Genomic DNA, 21,818 nt, shown 5'->3' with positions numbered 1-21,818 from the left:
GACCAGCACCGCATCCGACCAGAAGTATCCTGACTTCGCAGTAATCCCTGCCTCCTCTGGCTTCGTGTTATCGATCTGACCGCGATACAACAACCCCTTTCAACTTGCCCGCATGAACTTCATTCTCGACGACATTTACTTCAAACTTCCAAATTTAAGACCAATTCCAAAAATTCAAGTTACATCCCCAATTTACGAAAGACCACAGTCTACAAATCCTTTGGTTATCTAAATTATCAAATTTTCTCGAGTTACCAAATCTCGAATTTCAATTTCTTTTTGAAATTTTTTTTTCGAATTTCAATTGCTTCGACTCGGAGCAGATTCTGATAAAAACGTTCGTGTTCATCGATTTAACGAACAATTTACACGAGAGTCATTTACAAGAAAAATACAAGGATTGATCGAATTGAATCGAAGAATGATCGAGGAGCCACGGGAATCCAATTTATTCATTGCTTTCGTTGGTGGCGTCACTCCTCCAGGAAGACCTTTAGAGTCTGTGCATCCCCTTCGGGTTATCCGCGTTTAAATATTGAACCTAACCCGGTGAAACGTCTTTCTACAGGGTGTCCGCGCCAAAGTGTTACACCTTAATATCTCATGAACTATTGACGTCACGAAAAAGTGCTTATATGGAAATTGCAGGGTAAAAGAGGCCCTATGTTTTGGCAGAAGCAAAATTTTTTTATTGTTATTAATGTAAAAGATATGATGGTGAAGTTTCGTTTTTTTAAATGGAACTATAATTTTTTTCTCGATCAGGCGATAGTGCTTTTCAAGACGAATTCATCAAGGTTTTATGTACTTACCCGATTTTTATTAGTTTTCGAGATATAACGCTTAGAAATTTACTGATTTTCAGCAGTGACATCTCGGTTTGACGAGTAAGTCATAAAAACGTTCTTATTGTTACGGTAAGTGCCGCTGGTTTGACTCTGCCTGCCGAAACAGATAGGCGGGGTGTATGGTCAAAATGGCAGGTCCGAAGAGTAAGAAACGTGAAAAGTATTGTCCATTACGGTTTAAGTTTTCCGTATCGAAGATGATATTAATTGTAATTTGGAAGATTGGGACATTTATTTAAATGTTTCAGTACAAGGTAGGTATAAAGACAATTTAACAATATAACTGACTTGAAAAATAGAATACACAATGCATGCGTAAATATCCCGTGCGAAATTATGGAAAACGTCGAGAACGAATTTGTAAAACGTATACAAACTTGTATTTCAAATAGCGGAAAGCACGTGGAATAAATTTTTTGCATATTATTTTTTGTTAAATTGTCTTTATACCTACCTTGTACTGAAACATTTAAATAAATGTCCCAACCTTCCAAATTACAATTAATATCATCTTCGATACGGAAAACTTAAACCGTAATGGACAATACTTTTCACGTTTCTTACTCTTCGGACCTGCCATTTTGACCATACACCCCGCCTATCTGTTTCGGCAGGCAGAGTCAAACCAGCGGCACTTACCGTAACAATAAGAACGTTTTTATGACTTACTCGTCAAACCGAGATGTCACTGCTGAAAATCAGTAAATTTCTAAGCGTTATATCTCGAAAACTAATAAAAATCGGGTAAGTACATAAAACCTTGATGAATTCGTCTTGAAAAGCACTATCGCCTGATCGAGAAAAAATTATAGTTCCATTTAAAAAAACGAAACTTCACCATCATATCTTTTACATTAATAACAATAAAAAAATTTTGCTTTTGCCAAAACATAGGGCCTCTTTTACCCTGCAATTTCCATATAAGCACTTTTTCGTGACATCAATAGTTCATGAGATATCACGCTGTAACACTTTGGCGCGGACACCCTGTACATCCTTTCGATCAGCACTTTCTTCCTGCGTCCCTTTTTCCGAACGACTTACGACTTTTCTCCTAATTCCGTTTTATATCGACCGATCCTCTTCTCCGTTTCATAATTGTATTAAAGTACGTCGATTACTTAACCCTTCGTTACCCTCTTTTGCACGTATGCAACATAAAAATGGTGTTGTCGAAAACATTTTCTGTCTTCTCAGGATTTTTATTTTACACCGATGGAACATAGAAAATTATTGCATAATTATAACGACTGCAATGTCATATTGAATGCATGTGATTGTAATAATAATAAAATACAGAGAACGTTTGTCTACTATTTTATTAAACATCGTTGAAAAATATAAATTGTTACAAAACTGAAAATAGTGGAAACTGTTTAACGAGTATTCTGGTTAATCCAGACCTAGCCTAGGCACAATAAGTAATTTCCGAGTATCGAGGTGGAACTCCCGATATCACCTTTTTCTCGAAGAAAGTCATACTCGCCCCGTAAGGAGGGATAATTCGTGGAACGAAGAGCGACCTTTACAAAAGTTAATTTACTTGTCGTACTTACGAATGCATAAGTCACCACGTATCACGGGGTGGCCTTGGGGAAAAACTTGTTCGGGTTTAGACGAGCTTTAGACGTGGCCTGTCTTTCCGCGCTCGATTTTTTCTTCGTCCTATTCTTTCGAAAAGGGTACAACGAAACGTAATGGGAGAGCGATGAATAAATGAAGGGAGAAACGGTTTGGTCGAGTTTCGCTGTGACTCGTTCGAAGTTAACGCGTAATCGATGTAATTGGCGAAAAAAAAGTTCGGTATCGTTATCGAGAGTAACGGGGTTAAGATTTATATTTAGAAGAGCACCGGATAATCGTGCAAAAAAGGAGAAAAACGAACGTGATACGTGTTTCATGACCGATGGACACGTTCGTGAGTTTGTGAAATGTTCTCTCAGTTGCGTGCGAGATGAATAATGGAATCATTTGACGTTATTCCGATTGCTCAGATTATGGTCAGTTCCTTCGGAGACAACGTGTTTAGGACAAACGGTGTTGAATTTTATTAGTTAGATTGACTTGCTATATCTAACTTTATCTTAATCGTCACGCTAGGGTCATTGAAATTGTATTCCACCATTCACAAATACCTTGAGGCAATTTTTAGTCTGGGAATATCGAATTAAATAATTTTAATATTACTCGCAGTAAAGGTACGATTGAACTTAAGAATATTTAGAAACGTAGTCTACAGATGGAGGAAGAGAGAGGGGTTTAGCGATACAGAGAGCAAGTACAGTAGCGGAGGGGTATAAAAATCTGAAGATGTTAATCTCTCACAGCAAGTGGGAGTTTGGAAATTTTCAAATTTGCGAACTGAAAGGTTTAGGCGATTTAAATAAATTGCGTCCGCTCGCAAAAGTTGTGACGCGTGTCGTGGCACCCTCCGGCATAAATGACCCATGGCTCGAATATTAAAAGAGCGAAAAAATGGTCGGGGAGACCGTGACGTTAGATTACCACCTTTCGGGTCTGAAAATACAGGTGTCGCGACCCGGATGGCAGCTCTTCAGAGTACGTGAACTCTCGATGCCACGGAGGCCATGCAACACGCTGGAAACTGTAATTACACGACGGGAAAAAAAGGAGAGACCGCCAGCAGGTCCGCGAACACGAAGACGGGCAGAGGGACGGGAACAGAGACGTGGGGTGAAACAGGGTGAAGGAGAAAGAGGAAAGAGAGAAACGAAGAATGGCAAACTACTGTGGGACGACGCATCTGTCCAAGCATATTTGATGTCCACCCTCTCCTTCGACGCCGATTCCTCCACCTCCTGTTAGGAACAACCCCTCACCTGTTCTGCTCTCTAGTCTCCTCCGGCACCCTAGGCTCTCCTATTTCTCTATACAGAAATTAACAGAAACGAAGTCGCATATTCTTCGTTTTACAATTTGATCGTTAATACAATTGTTAGAGTCCGAAAGGAAACGTCGATGCCATATTAATGACATTATTCTGCCATCTACCCCGGCAGAAGGGAATAGAGTGCATAAACGTAAGTGGGTATATATGTATAATTTTAGTTCGAAATGGGGATGCACGTAAGTAATATGGCAGGAAAGTATTGTGTGTAATTGGCCTGTGCAAGAAATGGTAGAATAAAGGAGGGATATATCGGTGGAAAGCCAGAGGGGATGATTCGACTGGTTTTCCTTTTTACCTGAAGGTTTGATGGGATTGCAATTGAAGTGAATCGAGCATGAAATCGTGCCTGTTTGTTCTCCCTTTTGATGTTCAAACGACTCGAAAGCGAGGCAAATTAAGGGCTTTCTTGCTGAAATTGAGACTCGGTAAATAATGCAAGATTATAGAGAGGTTTCTTTATGCTCGAATAATTTCCGTGAATTTGAAAAGTTCCACTTACACGCGCTTCGCGGTACCTCTGTATCGCAATATTTTCTGTCGTCTTTTTTCCGATTGTAATTTCCGAAATAATTGAGATAGCTAGCGGTTCTTTTCGCGTACGATTCGATCGAGAAAATTATCTCCGTCATCGCGCTGCAGGGGAAATTAAGGTACAGATTTTATAAATAGCACTGATCTAAGCGAGATACCGCGATAATTTATACCGATTTCGAGCTCGAGCGCGCGTCATTAATACCGCGCATACTCCAGGAAAATAGCTCGGTCAAGAATTTCTGCATTCGTCGAAGCACGTCAATTAATTAGCAAAAAGCAATCTATAAACGTGTTGCAAATCAAACACACGTCATCGGTGGACGATTACTCAAGCGATCACCTCGCTCCAGTCCAAACGATTCATTCACCACGCGCAGTTCACTTTTCACCGTTACGAAATCCCTTAGCAAAGAACATTCTTTTTCCCGACATGTATATTGCCATTTTCATCGCGTTCGCCAGCCAACCACGAGGATTACTTAACACATCGACCGCGCGTTTCGTACCAATTTTTCACTTTTGCTGTTTTCCTTCTCGACACTTCGGACCTCTACTTCTCCGTGTCTACGCGTAAAACACTGTCAGACTCAACGAATGCTTACTTCAAATGGCGTTCAAGTCGTAGTGTTGATTTTTATGAATTGACGCCGCGAGTTCACGGTATTAAAATTGAACGTATGTACATGTACGATTTGGAGAAAATTCATTAAATATCCCGTCCTAAAGGAGCGTTCAACAGATAAGCGTTGAATTAACCAGTCGGAACTTGGACCATCCGGAAACCCTTATCTCCCGTAACATAAGCAAACGGGTGCATCGACGTACAAATCCCCAAAGCTTCTAACAGTTTAACCCCCATGATTAGGGGAGAATTAAGAGTAGCCGTAAGTAAACCTGACCAAATGCGTTGGTATGCTAAACGAGAACTTTCGCGATGGGATTACGAGTAAGCCGAACAGAATCCTTCGAAAATTCTACGGTATTTAACAGAGTTGAATATCCGAGAAAAGAGTCCTTAGCGATTGTTCCTTCTCTATCGTTTAAATATATTTCTAATAAACGAATGGCAAATAGAAAACGTAAACGATAGGGTTAAATTGTGAAACGAACTGATGGTAGAAAATGAGTTGAAGTATCTTTGTCAATACTCGAAGAGAGAAAGAACAAATGGGTGGATGAGGTAACGATAGAAAGCTAAGTTGAAACTCATTTAAACGACCGTGGATGTATGTACTTTTGTTTCACGGAGGAGAAAGCTTTGTAAAATTCAGTAACGGAGTAACTTTGCGGAGTTGCGGGCGAGAAAAAAAAACAATAGAGGAGAGGAAAACGGAAACAGAAGGTAAAGAAAACGTTTCATGCACTTGCGGAGAAAATTCCGTGGCTCGGGACATCGTGAAACTGTAAAGACGAACCTTACAAGGGAGATCATACTTACACTGTTTCGTAACCGTGGTAGAATCCAGTCGGTCAGATGAAAAGGGACGGAAAAATGTTTCGTTTAAAAGGAAGAGGTTTTCACGCGTGAAGTTACAATGCAACTTTGATCGCGAGGAGAAAGAAACGGAAATTTTGTATTCCAGATACCTCTGCTTTATCGAGCAACTTTTCAATGTAACGTCGTCTCTTCCAATACGGATTATTCACAGACTTTTCACAAATTTAACTGCTGTGTGATGCAATATTTTGGTATAACTCGCTTAAGCAGGTTCCAAGAACAAGTCGGATCGAATTCAGTGATTCGGTCATAAATTCTTTCATCGAACAATGACCCCTGTAAATACCAAATCGAAGCATTTCACAATTTTTCCAAAAAAAAAGAGAACGAGAGAAGAGATCGTACTCGGAACGATTTCCAAAGAATCGAAATGGCAAACAATGCGAGCGTAGAGCGAAACAATGACACAATGGTAGAGAAGAGGTCCGAAGATCACGAGCGGATAGTGGTTTTCGCACGAAGCGTGAAGTTGCGGCAGCAGGAAGACGAACAGGTCCATTGTCCTGCTGCAAAGAGTCCATCGTCGTCCAGTCGAGCCGGTTTCCAGAACCGAAAAAAATACTAGACAGGCAGAGTTAGCGAGGGTGGGGACGAATCAACGGAAAAGAAACATCGAGCGCGGTTTGTTGGCTCAGCTCGTGGCTAGTCCTAGGAAAACCGAGCGGTGAATCTTTCTCACGGCCCCGGGGCATCCTTCGACGACCGCAGAAAGTCTTAACAAGTTCTTCGAACCAGAGAACCATGCGACTTTTCGAACTCTCTATGCCCCTATATTTAGTTAGAAATTCACGCTCGTCTCTAAATTTTGATATACTCTCTATGTCATCTCTAATTTTTAAACTGTTCTATAAGTCATCTGATTATAATATTTCCAAAACCCCACTTCTCTGGATTCCTATCCTCAAGTTCTCGATTTTCTAGATCCGTAAATTCCTAAATCGAAAAATAGCAAATTTCCTTCTACTACAACTTTGCTCGCAAAATTTCATCCGTCGTATCGTGGCGTGGTTTCGTGGCTTTCCGGTTATTGGCGTGCACCACGTTCTCGTATTCGTATTTGGCCAGGATATCGGCCCTTTCCCTGGCACCGTATCTTCTCGAACAGGGTGCACGATAGCAATGACTCGTCGTGAAAGATGGAAGGTTTGCTGAATTATTGAGGATGGCGTGTGCGACCCGTTGCGCTGTCCTCGCAACAGAACCGCCCTTCTTTCCTGTCTGTTTGTTGCTCGTCTCTTCTCTAGAAGGCCTTAATGTTACATCAAACGGTAGGTTTCCCTACCAAACGAATCGAACCGGCCAAACCCACTATCGGTCCCTCCTCTTGGCGCTAACTTTTATTCTTCTCTTCGTTGCATTTTTTTATGATGGCTATCTTATTAACAGCTGACGGATATTTTTGCCATCAGTGGTAATTATATATTTGTAAAGTGGGATACTGAACATTAAGTAGACAGAGGCAATAAAATTAGTCTCAGTTTGTATAAAAATATCTGAAAACTGTAAAATGTTAGGTCTTGAATCTCTATGGATTCTGTTCGTGGTAAGTTAACTTCCAGTTATCTTGTTCTTGCTCGGCCAACGTAGATCGACCGTTTTTCTCTCGTAGCGGCTTATTTAGCGGTGTAAAATCGCATCCTGGTTCTTCGTGCGACGATAAAACGCGTCAATGACGATGTCTTCGACGTTTTACGCGTACAAAGCAAAGCGACCGAAACGACAATAAATTCTCCTCGCCCCATTCTCTATCCCTTCCTCCACCTCTTCTTCCTCTTCTTCTTCTTCTTGTTCGTTCACCTTTCTCTCACTCTCCCTTTCTCCCAGGAGTTACTCGCGATTTCCGTTCGTTCACCCTTTTCCGGTCATCAGCCTCTTGACTGCCGCTTCATCGCATTGTTGTCCCTTCGCGGTTCGCTTCCGCGATTTCTTCTCAGGATCGTTTCTTCTTGCTTGAAAAATGCACCGGTTGAAAACAGCCAGTGTCGGACGAGACCTAAGATCCTTTTGGAATGGTAGAATTAATGTTGCCTCCTCTGAATTCTTGCGGAAATGGTAACGCTTCCTCGTATCAGGGTCTCATCAGAATTTTTAGTAATACTTTTATGTCTCCATAAATCATGATTTCATCGTTTATGAATTTGGTCTACAAGGGGATACTCCACTATATTGTAATAGATCTTGCAAAAATTTCTACGTTTCTGTCCCTAATATCTTGAACCTAACCTTGACCAAGTTGTAAGATACTCTCTTAACTTTACCGATATTTCTCGCATGTTTCATCTTTACAGCTTTGAGACTTAACATGCGCAAAGTTCAAACGTTGGTACCTTGTTAGTTACAATTATGCCAGACAGTCTAAACGTCCCAGCTCCAAATGGTGACCATGATCCTTCGACGAAAGTCTCATTAGACGTTTGCCCAGCGTTTAAACCACAGATACTCTCGTGTCTAGCTGAAACAGCAACCTTATCCCCGAATCGCGTTAGCCCACAATGGTGAGCCAGCCTCCGAAACGCGAGGGTACTATGGCAACCGAAATCGCGGCAAGTAGCCGAAATCGAAAGAGGTGGCCCCGTTCAGGTGTTCGTACGGGTGGTCGATGGTGGTGGATAAAAAAGAAGCTCATGGTTGCCCTCGAAAATTCCGGGCCGAGGTTCCAGCTAATCGCGAGGGTGGCGTGCGTTCTCCGTTGCGAGAAGAAGGGATCGAGCGTGGTGTGTACGCGCGAGGGAGAGACAAAAAGGAAGGTATAGAGGCAAGGTGGTGATATCGACCGTAGATGTTGTTGATGCAAACGGTAACCATGGGTGACTCGGCCCGATTGACCAATTGCAGTGTTCACGGTGGCCGTGCCCGACCAATCGGCGTACGGTACGCTGTCGGTTTTTTGATTGGGCGATACCGGGGATAAGAGGGCAGTTCGAGGCCGTGGAGACCCACAAACGGACCTCGAGACACCGAGCGGACGGAGCCATCGTCCTCTACGGCCTTTCAGAAGTGGCTGCTGCTCTCGCGTTCGTCGACCAAGTGGATGCGTCCTTCGTCGACCTCGCTCATCTTTCGCTCGGATTTGGATTCTATCTATCACAGATCCTCCGCCAGAGTCAGGTGTCCTCGTGCGTAAGGTTCTCTTTCATGCTTCCATCTTGCGCACCATCGTCGGCGTGTGTTTTTTCGTAGACCTTGCACTTAACCGCTGCTCGGCCCACATTTTCTGGGACCAGGCTGGTTTTTAGTTCGTTCCTCGTTGATCGTTCACCAACTCGGAACTAGATACTCAGCACCAGCACGATCTTGCCAGTAGGCCTTCACGTAACTGGCCACAGCTTTGTCTTTGGTCTCTCTTTGTTCCCATTGTCCCAGTTCGCGTTTCCACTCTGGCACCATTCCGCGGTTTTAGAATTGTCCTCCGCCGACCAACTTCGAACCAGTCCAATTTCGTCCAACGAACTGGGGCTACGTTGATTTCCTTCTCTATCTCCTACGGGCTTGGATTTCTTTTTACCTCTGATTTAAACCATGTCTCCATTTGGAACTTCATTTTTCATTCTTCTGCATTTTCCGTTTATAAGGTTCGCCTCACACTCGCGTAATTTTATTTCAAGCACTTTCTGGGTCACTGGATTCGCTTACATTCGTTTCTGGGTTGAACATGGACTGATTTTCGATTGGTTCGCTTCCATTCAAATTTCAGGGGTGCAATGTTCGCAGTTCAATAGAAAGTTACTTTAGGACATAGTTCTTATACCTTAATTATAAAAAGAAATGTATGCAAGGTATACTGAAAATCGAAAGTGGTCATTGTGGACCGGAGAGGACTTTGCTGGGTGAAGGGTATTGGTATTTATAGTACTAGGTACTATTTTATAGGTGCTTTAAGATTTCTGTTGCACCGAGGTAATCTCGTAGATTTATTGCATCGAGTTGATAGTCTTGGGGTACCTATTCAGTACAATAGTACCTTATGAAAAGGCTTGCGAATATTTGTTCCATGGTAATACTAGGATACATAACGCACCGATTTGGTTAAGGCACCTTAAAATTTTTATTGTCTCGTATACGTACCCTAAGAGTATCATTGCAGCCAATTGGTAGCGTTAGGGTACCTGTTGCCCCGCATAGCTATCTGAGGATTGCTATTACGTTGAGCTGGTACTGTTAGGGTCCGAATAGAAAACCTATTGTTTGTCGTTGACAATATTAAACGGATATTCTTTAAACTATGCAATGTAACAAAAGTTTAAACACTAAATTTAAATTTAAATTTGAAGGGAATATAATAAAGGATACATTCGTGATACAGTCGCCTTAACCCAAATCCTTGTGGATCCCTGCTTAAACATTCGATTGAACCTCTGCGGAAAACCGCGCCAACTTCCTCGATCCAACGAATCAATCCGTCGGTTTTTCCCCGGGATCAGAAATCCTGGTTCCAGGTAAAGAATATTATGTAAATCGAGCGTCTGCCGGAAGTCGGGTCTGATTAACTATTCATCGACGTTTCTGGTCGGGCACGCGAACCGTTCGCTCGTGGAAACAGGCAAAGTGGATTACGAGCGTGTTCGCGGGACCACTTTAACACGCTTCTCACCGCTCGAGAGCGCATATTTTACCCTCCTTCGGAGCAAGCTTGATCTATGTGTTTGCTCCAACGGCTAAATTAAGTTATTTCATTATCGTTCCGATGTTTTGGCGCCAAGAAGCTCCGGAAAACAATCTCTCACCGTGTCCTTTCGCTCCTCTGCGTTCTATCTCCTAATGTTCTAACGTGTTCTTTCGATCGATCGATAGACGCTAAATACCCTTCTCGAGTTACAGTTTTCAGGGGAAGCGTTAGAAGTTGCTTCGAATTGTTGATTGATAGAACCGAAGTTAAATGAATTTTCTAAATGGATTTCTTTTAGCGTTAATCGCGTTTACACCGTATGACAAAATGTAGAAAGATTACACTCGCGAAGATAGAGACGTTTTGTGTATCGTATTAAATATTTTTGTCCAAGCAAGTTGTACATAATTTTTTCTTTTTACTTGTTGCAGAAAGTTTGACGACGTCGCGAGTGTGAAACGTAGCTGGTAGCTCCGAAGGTGAGTGAAAATAATTTGTTATATTATTTATTAAGACATTTAATATAACGTTAAATCATCGTTAAATATTAATGTATAACAAGAAATACGAATTCATATTTATACGAGTAAATACAAGTTACTGTTGTATTAATATAATATTATATTAAATGTTCACACCATTCGCTTCGCTTTGAAAGTGAAATTCCAGAATTGTGAAACTTCCTTGCTCGTTACACAAAGCTTCTCGCGATCAATATGTAATTGTACGCATTAATTAAGCGGACGTGTTGCTCGGCGGATTTTGAAACACAGCGAGACGATTAATCGTTTATAAAAAATACCCCTCTTCGCGTACTAAACCGAATAACCGAGATCGTGGTAGTAATTTTCGCGCTGAAAGGAAAATCGTAGCGATTGTAAGCGAGTGTCGTCTTTGCAGTCGTTAATTAAGCTCTCCTTTCAAAACGAGATACGCGAAAGGCTGTCTCGGGGGTCCTTCGTGGATTGCAAATGAGCGCCAGTTGCAACTATGCCAGACAGGTATCTCTTTAATTGTTAATTACACCACGGTTTCGCACTCTTCTTCACTTATATCTCTCGATAAGAACGATTAACGTCTCTATTGTTCGTTACCGCGGTTTCGTTTTATCGCTCCTGGAATAAACACGTACTGCACACCGAATATAGAAAATCTATTTAAAATCTAATCACGTGCTAGAAATTTACAATCGCTACTGAGTGCAATCGAGTGATTAGAAGAGAAAAGACTGCATTCGTAAGTACTAAAACGGAGTGAGAGTGGTGAGTAGGATAGCGGAAACAATTCTAATTCCCATATTACCACAAGTGTGTATTGTTTGTGCCAATATTTTTATCTCGGTAACTACGAGACGCATCTGGTGCGTCACCTATTAGAATCAATCGTACCTGTTAGACGCACCGTGTGCGCCGATTCCACATTTAGAAGATTGGAAAGTTTGAAATGAAACTCTGAGATTTAGGAGTCTGATAGATGGAATATTTGGAAATTTAACGTTTTTCCATAGTCGAAGGAGTTTCCACGCGAAACGAAACGGCGCGTTTCGAAACGGCCGTTTGCCGATCACGTAAAGATAACGTGTCCGTTAGCCGAGCCTCACGGGTTGCATTCGAATGAACAGAAAAATGAGTGCCACGTCGAAAGATAACGGCCACCTCCACGCGTTGTTCCTTCCTTCGTGTGCAATAACGTATTCTCACGAAGGCCCGGCGAATGAATGGAGCGGTTAGAAAGTTCATTTGCAACTTTTGCATCTTTTAAAGGCGCGAAACGCGTCGTGCCTCTTCTTCTGGGCCACTAGACATTTCTTCCTTCGATTTCTACATCTTACCCCGTCCTCTGCTTCGAATCAGTTTATTAATTGGCATCGCTTTCAACCCTCCGGTGTATCAATTTCCGTCGTTACCCTGATCGAAACGTCAGTTTAATAGGTCATCGGGTACGAAACTTGCAAACGACACGTAAACCTTTCAGTGAAAATCCAATAAAACTCGAGAACTTGACAGAAGATAGTAATAGTCTCTTGATATTCTTGTCAGACACTTTCTTGAGATATTTTTATGGAACATCAGTGCTCGATAAATCGCGTAGACTAGGAAGTCTCGTACAGGATTTAGTTTCTTCTGACCACCAACGCGAGATGCATACATGCAACTCGTGTCGCAACTAGTTGCAACTGGAAACGGACAAAAGCTATTTCGGCTCGCGAATGAAACAAAGCTTTCCGTTTCTTTGCTCGTGGATCGAGAGGCGAATCACAGTGCGTGACTGTGAATCCTAACGCGTGTCTCAACCATGAAATAACAACCGTGGCTGGACCTCGGTTTTCAACGTGTGTTTTACCAGTTAGTTTCGTGTTTTCCTCGAATTTTCCTGCTCTCGTGGTGGGGACTCAGACATTTATCATTTTCTGTGCTTTATGAGACCGTTGTACATTCATCGCGTACGAGATTTATTTATTCTTGACCTTTCAGGCAGACCGTAAAATAAATTTATTTGTGCTCTGCACCTTACGTATCTTATACTATTCGTTGCAACAGGAGGGTTGCAGATGCATGAATAGTCAACGTACGACGCACCCGGTGTGTCATCGTATTGTATAAGTGTAGGACGCACCGGATGCGTCCTTCGAAACCACGTATGGTACTCGGTAGTGTATGACGCACATGATCTGTCTTATATTACATCGTATAATTAACGCACGACGCACAGGGTGTGTCCCTATTATTTCAAGTATGTGGACATGTAACGTATGCGGTGTGTCAGTGGTTTTGTATGATATATTGTTAGAGGGAAGTCGTCACTCTTTTCTTCGAGACATTTCATTTTTTAAAGACATTCTGTTGGTATTATTCGGAAACGATTCCGGTAACGAACCTTGGCTAGAGCGATTTGAATGTGAAAGGGAAACACCGCGGGATGGTTAACACGGTTCCGATCCTCGAGTCTCGAATATTCAGCGAAACCCACGTGCGTCTGTTGTTAACGAGGTTCTTTGATCGCGGCATTGTGTCACGAGGTTCGTTCCTCGAATATTTTGCCGGCGTCTTCCCCATCATCGAACGTAGATTCTTAGCGAATATCGGACATTTTTCGATACGTTGTTCCGTTTTTTTGAAGGATAGTTTCACCGCGATGGACGTAGTAGGTCACCAGTGGGCCATGCAATACGAAATCGCGTTAATTGCACATTTCGTTCCGAGCAGAAATGTAATTTCCTAAGCGTTTCGAGCAACGTTGCTGCAGTTTTAGAAAGCGTCGTCGACATGGCACACCACGTATGAAATTCTCGGCTTTCTCCGAGAGGTTCCAGCTTACTTAGATTTCACGATTACGATCCTATCGAATACTCGGAACGCATCGAAGAAGCATTAGCTACGATATACCGTCGACCATAGGTGTAACGCATTCGGACGAACATGTTTTCTTAGGGAAAGTGACAGTCTTACGGAAAGGGGACTCGCGAGTTAATTCCTGGTTCGCCGGTTTTCAAACTGTTGACCTGAGAAATTTCTTAGAAGAAATTTTTGTAGAAGTTTTTAAATAATTTCCAAATTTGAAAAATTGTGTCGAAGAACAAACTCTGGTACTTCGGTAGAAAAGTTGCGAAAGCCAATGGCAAGTGCATGATCCCCCACAGCAAAGAAAGGGAAAGTGCGGTTGATAACGAGGGGTAGTAAGAACCCCAAGACACGATTGGAATTACATAAGCACCTTAGGTTCCCCGTTCCGTCATCGATTCCGTTCCTTTATTAACCTTGAGGAGGTTCACCGTATCCTCTCGAAATCTGGAATTTATATCCGCAGACGTATCGGCTCTCTTTTTCTCGGCATTTTTCATTGAACAATAGAGGAAGAAACGCGGGGTGGCTTTAGAAAGATGGGGGTGGTCGGGGCGCAGGAAAAGGGTGAACGAAGGGCTCCGCGCATGCGCGCTGACGCAACAATATGGTGAGTTCTGCGAAACAGCCCAGTATCCACCCGACCATCAGCTGATCAATATACTTCCGCACACACGCCACGTCATAACGCGCGACACACGCATGTCACGCATCGCGCGAGTTGTCGTTACGCGTGTCACACTTTGCGAACGTGTTCGAACGCCGGGACAACGTGAGGACCCGTTCGTCTGCTTCGGGAACACCGGGAATCGCGGTGGAGCAACGTACGCAGGAGGTACGCTCTCCTATTTCTACCCTCCGCTGTCTAATACTCTTCTTCCGACGATCGCGTGTCGATTTCTGTATCAGAGTGCGTCTCTGCCGAAGCTGGCAAACTTTTGTTTAGGGTTAGTCGATGTCTGTGTACTCCCTGGTCAGTGACACTGTGCTTGTTTCTACCTGGAAACGTGAGTTATTGAATCATTGTAGGGATGCTGAGAAATTAGGTTACGTTTAGATCGAATTTCTAATGAATCTTCGTTTGGTGAGTGCTTGATTGCCTAGTGACACATTTCTCTATTGGATCGAAGCTTGTTATTGTGGAAATACCGGCTGGAATTTAGTTAAGGGTGATTCAATTTCTGGTAGTGGTATATTTATCTACTTGCTACGTTGTTTAGTGATACGGTTCAAGTTTGAAATAGCAAGCTTTTAGGCAGAGCTTCTGATAATAGTACTAAGAAGTTTTGATTAGATTTTGGTTAACGATGATTGAGTTTCTGATGAATTTTCGTTTGATGGTTGATTCGTATGTCCATGTGCTGGTGCATTAAGTGACAAGACGTTGCTAAGGTGAAATATTCTTGGATCATAATTGTAGGGTTACCGAATTTTTTATAGATTTTAAAGTTGGTTGTTTCTACCACTGAATAGAACTAATAATTGAAACATCAAACTTATATCGAACCAAGGTTACACATTTTTCCCACTAAAGTAACCGATTATTTTTCAAGTAATGACATCCGACTTGTGACTATCGCGAAAGAAATGTGTTTTGAAGAGTCATCGCCAGGAATATTCCTAAGACCGATAGGAAGTTATGAATCATGTTTCATATCGAAGAGCTCTCTGTTCAAGCATGTGTTGTTAATTTCGCGACAAGTCGACTGCTGAACAAACGATATCATTTGCGGACATTATTTTTCACTGTTCGATCGTGTTAGCTACCGCAACGTAGCCACAGACTATCCAGGATAGCTTTCCGCGTCAGAATCCGATATTCTCGAGCTTTTAGGTCGTTGATTTGTTGCAAACTTAGAGTCTGCTTCCAACTCGCGTCTGCCTTTGATACACGCTCACACGGTTTCAGATAATAATTTCGAACAGGCGTGTGCATTTTCTGCCAGATGAATATCCTCTTGTTTCGACCTAACACTCGCTCTTAAATCATCCATTCGGTTTACTCAGCTGCCTTTAAAATACAAACTGGCCGCAGTGCAAATAAACAGTTCACTCGTTCGAAACGTAGCAATCGAAATTCCAATATCCATTCATTAACCCTCGTACTACTGCTTTGTTCAAGCGCTATTATAGGAATAAGATATGCAAAATGTAGGAGGTTTGATGTACACGAAAAATGTTTAAATCGTGGGTGAAAGGAGTCGTAACTCGAGAGGTTTAGCGATTATGACTAAATACGCGATATCGCGTGATGCAGGGTTTTACTACTATTTCGCTATAGTATTATACTATTGCATTTCTATACTAGTAGATTCTATCTGTAGATTGGAATGTCTCCACGTCCCTAGATCGTGTATATTCAATTAACAAATAGAAGTAGGAATTTATCTAAAAAATTGTGTGTTTTAGCTAGGTGGTAAAGTTTCGAACAAAAAAATAGTGTAACATTGGTAACAGATGTGAACTGTTGGAAACAGAATTAATCTCGTCGAACACGTTTTTCGCGTGCACCGAATTTTCCGAAAGTTAAGCAACGCGTTGGAGGTAGCGAGAGCCGGGTCGCAATTAAAACTTGAATCCGCGGTGTCGATACACAGAAAATTATTCAGTGCGATCCTAAACAGGGTGGCTCGAATAATTTCTGAAGCTCGTTCACGAGAACCAGGCTACATTTTAACGCGTTTTCTCGAGCGAGTGGGCGAGACCGGCGTATTTTCGTCGTCGTTGCAACATCCGACTCGTCAGTGAACGATAAACTTGAATGGAATTTAAATTTAATTCGGAAATTTCGCCAGCGAATTTCGTTCGGTAACGAGCTCCATATGTTTCCTTTCCTTTTTTTATTTTTTCCATTTTCTTTCGACAGTTTCCGCTCGGAAATTCGAACAGACGGGCACGCGATCCAGGTTAAACGATATCTCGTTTCGAGTTCGAATTAAACGGCCACGTTTGATCGCGCCGAGTGTCGATTTTAATGATCGATACTCCGGATGAGAACATTGGTAACATCTGGCGTACGAATTTTAGACGATGAACATCATTCGAGAGGATCGTCGTGCTAGATTCGTTCGTTCCGATGTCAGAAATCACTGCACCCGCAAATATTATAGCTTTAATTCGTTACGAAGATTCGGAGCATCTTGGAATTTTAAGCCTCGGATGCATTGAATCATTGTGAACGGACTGTTCGCGATAAAGTGTACAGTCGGAATGCAAATGTACCTTATCTGTGGACCTTGTTGGAGCGTCGCTGATACCGAGCTGATTACTCGAAATTTCTTTACGCAGAACACTCCTCTGCAGAAGTATTCATATAATGTTACAATTTTGATTGGGTCTTAAGAAGTTTTTCCATCAACTTTTCTTAGGAAACTATGTAAGGGCATATGTTGAAACGACAGGGTGTGAAATGTCAGCAAGAAATAATATTTAAAAGCATTCGAGGCGTAAAATTTTGAATCTGAAAATGGCATAAAATACGTAATATCCATCTGACCCGTATGGCAATCAAAGCGTAGCCATTTATCAAATAGCTCGCGGCAAAATCGATGGAAAAACTGGAGAAGAAGAAGAAGAGGAGGAGGAGGAGGGGCAGACGAAGAGAAGCCCGCAACCGTGAAATTCTCTCACCGCGTGGCGATTGCGGTGAAGTCGTTCATTGACTTCGAGCTCCCCCTGTCGCCCTCCTCTATCCTCCTGGTGCATCCGGATTATTCGTTCACGTTGCAGCTCGCAGCCCGAGTGCACTTACGTACACACATGTGCTTTTTCTCGTCCTCTCTCTTCTTTCATCCGCGGCGATCTCTCCCTTCTCTTTCTGGCGATCTGCTCTCCCACCAGAACAAGTTGGTGGCCTCTTCGCGATGAAGAGGAGGTAGAAGGTGGGCAAGAAGGAAGGGAGGTGTTGTTAGACCGACTACTACTCGCGTCGGAAGAAGCAGGCTCACCACTCTTCGCTAAGTTAACTCGCGCGTCCACACAGTGTGTCGGTATCCTCGACAGAATTTTCTTCGACGTATCTCATCGACGCGTACACGCCGGTTACTCGGAAGGATAATTGGAGGTACGACTATCTCGTTGACCCTGACCTAGCTGTCTCTCGATCTCTGCCGACCTTGTGGACTCTCGTGCGTCTGCCGCGGGTCTGCAGATTTGGACACCCGGATTGATCATTCGGAGCGTTTAGAGGAGTGGTCGCTCCCGTGACCTTGGCTGCTTCGGTAATCTTGGATCGCTCTCGTCGTGGACCAGTGCACGTGCTTCTCTGTGATCGGTGGTGGAACAGTGACAAGTGACCACGGTGTGGATTATATCGAGTTCTGTTCCATAGCGACCGAAGGCCGTGATCGATAATTGCGTAACTAGGCGATTTTTTGCGGATTTCATGCTCGACCAATTGTTGCGTGGGGTATTCTCGTAGTATCTCTTGCGTGTTTCTCTTCGGTGTTACCGTGATCGGCATTGGGTTTCTTATCGACTGGTACACTAGGAAACGATTCTTATCCTCTGGAAAATTGATGACAGATCAATGAAATGTTTTAGATTCAAGATTTTGTAGCGAGGACGTTTTTCAATTTTAGGTTATTTATTCTGCTACTTATCTTTACCTTGTTACCGTTTTACTATTCTTATCATCTAACCATTTTGCTATTCTATTATTCAACCGGTTTAATTCACTGCTTTGTTATCTTCTCATTATTTTAACTTAGCATTTCGTTACATTATTACATCATTTTGTATTTCGATATTCCACTATAAAAGTAATTGACATCGTAAAATTAATAGACTAGCGTTAGCGTAAGCTCTATCGAGTTCTGTAGGTCTGGGTCACTATCAAACAAGTAGTAATATTGCAAGGAGTTTGTCGAACGTCGGGGAAACGCTTCTAATTAAATTTGATCGTGTGATCTTGGATATTATATCGGTGCTTGAACAGTACATTCCACTTGAATAATCGAAGCTATAGATATTATCGACACCTTCCGTTTCGTGGCGTGAATTCACACTTCGTTGAGTCTAATTAGTCTCGGGTTTCTGTGACCGAAAGACATAGTATTACGTCGAGCAGTTTTTTCGTAACTAGGGATTACGAGTGTGTCAGAGAACTTTCACTGATGAGGGAACGTAGTACTACGTCAGAGGTTTGTGAAGTGATAACCCTTGTCCACTAAACCCTTTGTCAACCCTTATCATTTCACACAGTCCAATTTTTCTTTCGGTAAATCAGAAGTTAGCTAAACGTTACTGTGTGTTCTGTCAGAGGCTCATTTAGAACGATGATACAGTTAAGATCGAACAAATATTGTACAGTATTTTCTTCCAAATTAAAAATTGCGGTTCCAATGTACATTTTTCATGTTCGAAACAGTCACCAAAGTAATACTACGTGACCTGTTCATGCAGTGCATCCTGTATGCAATCAAATATTGAACATTCGCGATTGCCAAAGTCCAGTATATTTCTAGAAAAGGTTCTCAACGTAGTATTACGTCGCAATCGCAGCCTATACGCGATGAAATTTTCGTTAAAATTCAGTTAGGCATCGAAACATCGGTACGCAGTCAACTTTCACTCGCGGCAAAAAAACGTAATACTACGTCGATCGTTGCGTACGGTATGCGGTAACAATAGATCGCGCGAGTGCGTTTAGAAACCGGGAAGAGGATTAAAGGGTCGGTTGTTTTGTTTGTGCAGGGTTCACTGCCGATCCATCCCGGAGGTTGCAGCGGCGAACACCATTATCGGTGAGTATATAACAGTTTCGCGTTGACGCGGCAAGAATGCAATCGGGTTTCATTCCGCATGCAAGACACGCGGTCGTGGAATTCGCTGGACGACAATCGGCGACGAACGGCCTCCTTAAGTCGTCCCCGAGAACGATTTACGCGTCCACATAACCGGCGACCGTCACTCTATGTACGGATCGTGAAACATCCAGTCGGAACGTTTATTTAATTTCACCGTCGGTCACGTTTAACGCCTAACACGTACGCTATTATCATACCTAACCTAACATTCGACTTATTGTCACTTTTTTTAACGTAAAATTAGAACTTCGAGATCTATAGAAATTTTCTTACATGGACAATTAGGTGTACAAATATCTGAGAATGAAGTATAAAAATATATTTATCTACGCGCGTATAATTGTCGATTGATCCAACGATGACTACGATAATACGAGTAATTATGAGTCTGTAATTAGCAATTCCTAGCCGAGTTCGTTAGATTTCTATTAAAAGACGTAAATGGTATTTGAAAATTCCTTCTGGTAGTTTTCGATTACGCAAATAAAAGAAGTAGGTAGCACCGGTGACTGATAGGATCAGCGACAGGATGATATGCGCGTAGGTATTTGCAGTCTAAGAGAAAAACGATTGCGTCGCAAAAACATGATATGACGACACGAGTTGGTGGCCCGCTTTTCGCGATCTGAATTTCATTCAGCTCGGCCTCGGTCACGTTTGTTTGCATTCGCGTAGCGCGAGAAAGGCCTCTACGTAATACAGAGACGTTTACGAGAAACAGGTTTCCATTGTCTAATTTGTTCTGCGGTCAAATGCTTGATTAACGAATTCAGCGTGATTAACAATTTCCGCATCGTTAATGAGAGGAAGGAGAGACACGAGTGCGCGATAGTAACAAGATAGCAAAGAAGCGATTTAAATGAAAATTATGCAAGATGGCTCAGCGCGAAGTAATTACGGAAAACGAGAAATATGTTGGCGGGATTCGTTAATTAGGAAATTCGATACTCGTTAACGTTCGAATTTCGTGGTGCATTATTTCGCATAGCGCGTGTGCAACGGAGAGTAAAAAAAATAGTTGACGAAGAGGTTAAAGAGAAATGATCAATTACCGAAGGAAAGATAATGACGCAGAACACGGTTTCCGTCATTTCGCGAAGGAAAACCTTAACGAACGCTCGAGTCCCGGGTGAATGCAGGCTGCGATTATGCTAACGGTACGATCGACTTGCATAAACACCGCGAAACCGTCTACGGAGCGGTATCACTCGCGTTCCTTGACCCTGCGACGAGAACCCTCGAGCGTGTAGCACGCCGAGAAGGGTCTTTTATCCGTACGCTAACCCTTCGCTCTCTTCCGTACAGTCCCTAGCAAATCTCCTTCCCTAGGGAATCTATGGTGACCAATGGGGAAACTGGGATTTTAACGTTCAACAATTTTTTACTCGGGGTGCTTGTACATTTTACGATTTTGGAATTTCGAGACTTTACGATTTGGGGATTTTTGTCACTTGGGGTACTTGAAAATTTTGGAGATCTTGGCTTTTGAGGATTTTGGATATTTTAGATGGTATACTGAAATCTAGAGATTCGGAAACTTCTAAATGGAAACATTGTCGAGTTGACGTTATCGTACGTAGGTTGCAGGCGACTGTACGCGGCATTCCGCGCTTAGACTTAGCCTCGAGAGCAAAGAGGATCGAAAAGAGACGGACGAATAATACCAGAAGAGAAGAGGCTCGCTTCTTGGCCTGGCTTTGCACTCGTCGAGTAACGTCCTGTTACACCAGTCTGACCACTCTTGCACTCCCTTTGCCTTTCGTGTCCTTTTCCTACCTTCTTCCTCCAAGCTTCGAGTTGTTTCGCCTTTCGTGGCTTGTCCTTTCGCTCCAAACATCTCGAACCCTTCTGGACCGTCTACTCGCGTCGAACGATTACGATTAATCCATTCGCTACAGATCACGTTTTCTAAAAAATCGGAATCATGATGTGGTTATTACTGGGTTTTCAGCGTAATTCTCTTCGGTGTAAATAATCCTCTCTGATTAGAGAGGATTAATACTGCTTCGATTAATGATTCCTTTTTGTAGAATGGAATGGGCGAATGCGTAAGACTCGACAGATTATCGTAGCTATCCATGACGTGTTCGTGCATTGTTATATTTGCTTGAATGCATCATGCACCGACTGCTGACACATCGTGGAATATTTAACGCGTTTACCGCCACAGTGAATACGGTCGTGCGTAGTCGGACACGCTACAATACCGAAACTACGGGCCTCTACGTATTTATAATAATCTGCTTCTATAAATAATTCAGAATAGTTATACT

The 21,818-nt window shown here is 42.5% G+C and overlaps 1 protein-coding gene across 7 annotated transcripts in view; it reads left to right on the top strand.

Annotated features, from left to right (window-relative positions):
• HnRNP-K (Heterogeneous nuclear ribonucleoprotein K) overlaps positions 1-21,818 on the top strand; it is a 76,944-nt gene that overhangs the window by 10,029 nt on the left and 45,097 nt on the right. For 4 of the 7 annotated variants that reach the window (XM_076539591.1, XM_012296582.2, XM_012296577.2 and 1 more), the window contains exons 2-3: positions 10,829-10,876; positions 19,433-19,482. The gene's annotated coding sequence lies outside the window, so the exon portion shown is untranslated. Of the gene's footprint in view, positions 1-10,828; positions 10,877-17,649; positions 17,802-17,866; positions 18,039-19,432; positions 19,483-21,818 lie in introns of those variants that run through there. The other 3 variants (XM_012296551.2, XM_012296555.2, XM_012296544.2) reach the window with 3 other exon arrangements.

The sequence above is a fragment of the Megachile rotundata genome, chromosome 14 (genome assembly GCF_050947335.1).
Source record: "Megachile rotundata isolate GNS110a chromosome 14, iyMegRotu1, whole genome shotgun sequence".
Classification (NCBI taxonomy): Eukaryota; Metazoa; Arthropoda; class Insecta; order Hymenoptera; family Megachilidae; genus Megachile; species Megachile rotundata.
Note: the sequence above shows the minus strand (reverse complement) of the source record. Positions and strands in the feature narration are given on the sequence as shown.